Below are 6000 nucleotides of genomic sequence, written 5' to 3'. Positions count from 1 at the left end.
AGCCCAGCCCGGTCTGAGAGGGAACCCCAGATTAACCCCCATTTCTCTTGACAAAAGGTGGGAAAGACAAAAAAGATGCTAAATGAGGGCAAATAGAGCTTAGAGATGTCTCCGCAGACGGTAATTATTTAGAATCCAGCAAATACACACACGGGAAAAAACAGACCATAAAGCCACAAGGTGAACCAACAACTGTTATCTTAAGGACCTAATATTTGTTTGACAAAAGTGGTGCCAGTTAAACTATTAAATGAAACATCATTTTTAAGTTAATTTACATTCTAAGTGAAATGACAGTTGACAAAAAAACCTCAGGTCATATTTGTTTGCATTCATTCCGTAACAGACTAGATGTTTTTGAAGTGATAATTCACCTTCTCGTTCTCATACCTGGAAGAAAAGGATTTTTTCTGGAAATGAGTTGATACTTTTAGATCCTTTAATCAAGGCTTCAATTCAAGATGGACATTACAGATGAGCAACATGGAGGTATTTGGAAGTTTTTAAGTTCGTCTTTTTTGGACGACGATCACTGAGCACAACAACTCCAATGAGCCATGAGGGTGAGTCGAAATTGAGTGACGTTTGAATCTTTTTGGGGGCGGGGGGGGGGTGAACTTTCCCTTTAGGATACAATGATTACATTTATTTGAATTCAATATTTTCCTATCTCAAAGTATCGAAATGTGTTACAGGGTAAAAATGGAAATTTCTGTCAGTTGGTGTTACGGGGTGGTACAGTGACGCTCAACCAAACACTTTTAACTTCTAAAAAGAGAAAATAAATCATATTAAATGGTGCGGGGTTAATTGCCTGCTTGTGACCTTGGCTCCTGCAAGCATTTTGTTTAAAAATTCACTTGAATAGAAATTGTAGCCATTTCTTGTTGATAATGTGTTACGGGGTGGTAAGGTTACGCTTTAAGACCCTATTTAATTGTCAGAAAGAGCAAATAAATCATAAATAGTCTCTGTTGTGAATTTCACTTAAATAAACAATGTATTTGAAAGAGCAAGAAACATGAGAACATACATAATTCCAAAAATTATTGAAAAAAAGTTTTTGGATAAACGTCTTAGGTGGTTTTTCTATCTGGAATTTTCTTAAAATAAGAAAATTGGTCTGGACAAGAGCAGTGTATTTATATATATATTTACAAGGACAATAAAACATTTTTATCCTACTAATTACATTTTTACAAGCTAATAAAATGAAGCAGACACAAAGGATTTCTCGGAATTACCTATTTATGTTTTCCCGAAAAACTCATATTTTGAATACCTCACATGCTCTCACTCAATCACAATATCAATGGACACAAACAATTAGAGGAAACATTCTAACAAATCATCTGCAGGACAAAAGGTCCCGGTCTCTGACAAGATAAGGAGCCTCTCACAGGCCTGCGGTGAGTCGACGGCATTCCTTCTCTGGCTTTTGAACCTTCTCCCCTTCCAGCCTCGTCTGCTCCTTCAAGAGAAGAATTGTTCCAGGAGATCATTACAATGTCTCAATTGTGGACAGAGGTTGAGTGAAGCCTTTTTTTCTTTTTTTTTCTTGTTGTTGCCATATGAGCAGGCCTGGACTAGAAACTGCACATTTTTAATGCTCGCTCAGGGAGAGCAGGAGATATCAGACCTGGGAGGTGAAAACCATCATGCTCCAGTGCCAGCGGACAATTCCGTCCAAAATGAACGCATACAGCATTCATCACTCGTGACAGCTCTCTGAATAAAAATCAACTTTTCTATTTGGAAGAGCTGAGGCAAGACTGAGGCAGTTGACAAGAAACTAAATAAAATAAAACAGCATTTAAGCTGTTTTTCCGTGAAACTCTTTACATGGCTTGAGATAAATAAATAGACGGATAAATTAATATATTTTATTGTTTTAGGATAATCTCTTAATTGTCGCGAACGTGAATCTGTGTTTTCGTGTTATATTTAACGAAATCTTACCTTTTAAATTAATAATAAATAAAATAAAAGTAGCAGAAGTTTTCTCTAAGATTTTAGAGTCTTCTTTTATATTACATTTCTTTTAAGAAGCACTGTATTATTTGACTGGTTTAAAAATGTATAAATGAATTGAATATAATCTTTTTTATTGGTGTTGAAACCAACATATTCCTCAAATGTTTAGATATATTTGAGTTTCTCCCACTTAATTAAACCTCCAGATGAGTAATGATCCAATTACTTCGACTCAACACGGAACAGTGAATCACCGGGTTCAGCCCCACAGGTGTCCGGAGCTGGATCCCTAATCATCAAAAGACATCTTTATGATCCTTTTAATGGTCCACTTGCTAAACTCGCTTTCTCACTCACCCCCAAACTGAAGAAAGAATTTGCTAAAAAAACAAAAAAAAAAACAACTCAGCTTCGTCACTTGAACTGAACCAACATTCTCTATGCAAGAGTTTTCACTTACTCTGTCGGACAGAACTTCTTTTATAACGAAGTCAGCGTCTGGAGGGGTTCGTAAATCTGTCTGTAAAAATTTCGTAAAAAAAAAAAAAAGATTTATGGACAAAAAAGGTGGACTAAAAAAAAAGCTAACTGAGTAATTGCATCCTTCAGCGACAGGTAATGGTTTGACATGAATGATGTCATTGGTTGCTCCTTTTAAAATGGTTGATTTTTTCTATAAGATTTTGAAACTTTTTAGGTAATACAGAGTTGGATTTTTTTGGGGCGATTCATTGTGTAAAGTGTATTTTTTAAGGGCGAGCTTGATAAGCCGCTAATGTGTTAAGTGACCTGGGATTAAGTCGACACAGCATGGTGGCACAGTGGGCTGAATTGGAGCCTCAAACGATTTACCAAGGGTTTAAATTCGAGACACGGAAAATGATAAACAAAAACATCAAGATTCTGACTCTCAAATGGATGTTTTTGTTAAAGTTGAGAGTAGATACTGGTGACACGTTTCATCTACTACACCATTACGTCTTTGTACTACTAACAGTTTGAGGTTTCTGGTGCAATTATTTCACCCAAAACTACAGGACTCTCAATGGAGGGTTTGGAGTTGGTCACTTGTGGATTGTTCTGCTGCTGTTGTGAACAAAGAATCCCTTAGACCTCATAGTCCTTTGAGTTCCATGTGTTTTTAGTTAGTGAAGACGAGGGTCGCCACCTCGCTGCTCGTGTCTTCATAACAGAGACACGACTTGTGTTTGGAGGTACTATGAGGTTAGTATAAGAGCTTGTGGTACTTTCTGTTTTCACTACAGCGGAAGAAAATAGTTTCTATACTTAAAGGGCAACTAATGTCTTGATTTAAGTTTGGTTTAAATAGATCTATTAAGACATATCCATTGTATCATCAGTGTTTGTCTGTCGGTACAAAACTATCTTTTCATTGAAATAGTTACATTAGAAACATTTGTTTAAGCCCCGCCCAATGAAAACACTTCTGGAGATGGAATCTCACCATAACCACACCCACTCTGCTGTGATTGGTCCAGAATCAAGATTTGTCATCAATCCCACAAGTCTCCACCTCCAAGGGACTCGTTGTATCAACAAAGCAGGCCGTGATTACAGCTGGCTGGATAGGGGGTGAAGTCCGAAAGGTCACATTAGATAAATGCTTAAAGAAAACCGTTGTATTTACAATTGGTAAAGAGACAAAGAAGTTGAAATAAAATTGCTAAATAGTGTTATTATTGGTACATTAAAACTAATATTTACCACCCACTCATTTTCAAAAATAAAATGTATAAACACATTATTATTCGTAGGTTAACCTCTGCATATCCAGTGGTGCTAGAGATACCTATAAATAAATGTCTGATTTTAATGGATACTATGATTCAGAGCTGTTGGGAAAACTGTAGACTCAATTAAATCCTACAGTGACAGCTGAGAACCTGAAACTTCTCCCAGTTTACACAAAGACACATAAACTTTGTTTTCAAAAAGCAGCACTTTGGCTGGATTTTTTTTCTTTTTAAAGAAGTGTTTTTCTTTTAAAAAACAACAATATTCTTCGTGTGAACAAGAAGCCAACACACATAAAAATACCTGCGTTTTACTTGGTGTCACTCAGGGCTCGGAGGCCCAGTGCAGCTGCATGGAAACTTTAAAGGTTTTAAAATACATATCACTGTTAAATTAAAATTCTGAAGCTTTACGCTCAAAATAGTATTAGTAATTAAAACAAAGACTGATATCAGACTCTAGGCTTTTTTCTTGTTACATGAATGCCAAGTTTGAAACTAAATTAGGAGTGTCGACATTTAAAGTTTTTTCTACACGTAGTCAAGGTTTGTACTTGTTGTGTAAAAGGTTTTGGGTTCTGTCTCCATTTAAAAACCTCCTAATCCCATTACATCAAAGCCTTTCCAGTATTTATCAGACAAACCTCCTTTATTCTTGCAGACCCACTTCAAATAAGTATTAAATGATAATGATAAATAAACTCATATATAAATTCAGGTTACACATAATGACCTCAAACTGATTTTATCTGGTACACAGCGCTCAAAAAACATTTCAAAATGAAACTGCGAAGCCACACCGTAAGTTACCATTGTATTATTTCTTAAGTCTCAATAGTATTACTCTGCAAATAACAGTAGTATAACTGTGAGTCACTGCAACATAACTCTGCGGGGCTCCATAGTAGTACTCCAAGAGTCACCTTAGTATTACTCCGCAATGCTCCATAGTAAAACTACTCTAATTACTGAGTATTACTCTGCGAGGCTCCATAGCAAAACTACTCTAGTTACTGAGTATTACTTGCAATTCTTCATAGTAAAACTACTCTAGTTACTGAGAATTACTTGCAAGGCTTCATAGTAAAACTACTCTAGTTACTGAGTATTACTTGCAAGGCTCCATAGTAAAACTACTCTAGTTACTGAGTATTACTCTGCGAGGCTCCATAGTAAAACTACTCTAGTTACTGAGTATTACTTGCAAGGCTCCATAGTAAAACTACCCCAGTTACTGAGTATCACTTGCAAGGCTCCATAGTAAAACTACTCTAGGTACTGAGTATACTCGCGAGGCTCCATAGTAAAACTACCCCAGTTACTGAGTATACTCGCGAGGCTCCATAGTAAAACTACTCTAGTTACTGAGTATACTCGCGAGGCTCCATAGTAAAACTTCTCTAGTTACTGAGAATTAATTGCAAGGCTTCATAGTAAAACTACTCTAGTTACTGAGTACAACTTGCAAGGCTTCATAGTAAAACTACTGTAGTTACTGAGTATTACTTGCAAAGCTTCATAGTAAAACTACTATAGTTATTGAGTATTACTCTGGGAGGCTCCATAGTAAAACTACTCTAGTTACTGAGTATTACTTGAAAAGCTTCATAGTAAAACTACTCTAGTTATTGAGTATTACTCTGCGAGGCTCCATAGTAAAAGTACTCTAGTTACTGAGTATTACTCCGCGAGGCTCCATAGTAAAACTACTCTAGTTACTGAGTATTACTCTGCAAGGCTCCATAGTAAAACTACTCTAGTTACTGAGTATACTCGCGAGGCTCCATAGTAAAGCTACTCTAGTTACTGAGTATACTCGCGAGGCTCCATAGTAAAACTACTCTAGTTACTGAGTATTACTTGCAAGGCTCCATAGTAAAACTACTCTAGTTACTGAGTATTAATTGCAAGGCTTCATAGTAAAACTACTCTAGTTACTGAGTATTACTTGCAAGGCTTCATAGTAAAACTACTCTAGTTACTGAGTATACTCGCGAGGCTCCATAGTAAAACTTCTCTAGTTACTGAGAATTAATTTCAAGGCTTCATAGTAAAACTACTCTAGTTACTGAGTATAACTTGCAAGGCTTCATAGTAAAACTACTCTAGTTACTGAGTATTACTTGCAAAGCTTCATAGTAAAACTATTATAGTTATTGAGTATTACTCTGGGAGGCTCCATAGTAAAACTGCTCTAGTTACTGAGTATTACTTGCAAAGCTTCATAGTAAAACTACTCTAGTTACTGAGTATTACTTGCAAGGCTTCATAG

The sequence above is a fragment of the Callionymus lyra genome, chromosome 11, assembly GCF_982586985.1.
Source record: "Callionymus lyra chromosome 11, fCalLyr1.hap1.1, whole genome shotgun sequence".
Lineage (NCBI taxonomy): Eukaryota > Metazoa > Chordata > Actinopteri > Syngnathiformes > Callionymidae > Callionymus > Callionymus lyra.
Note: the sequence above shows the minus strand (reverse complement) of the source record.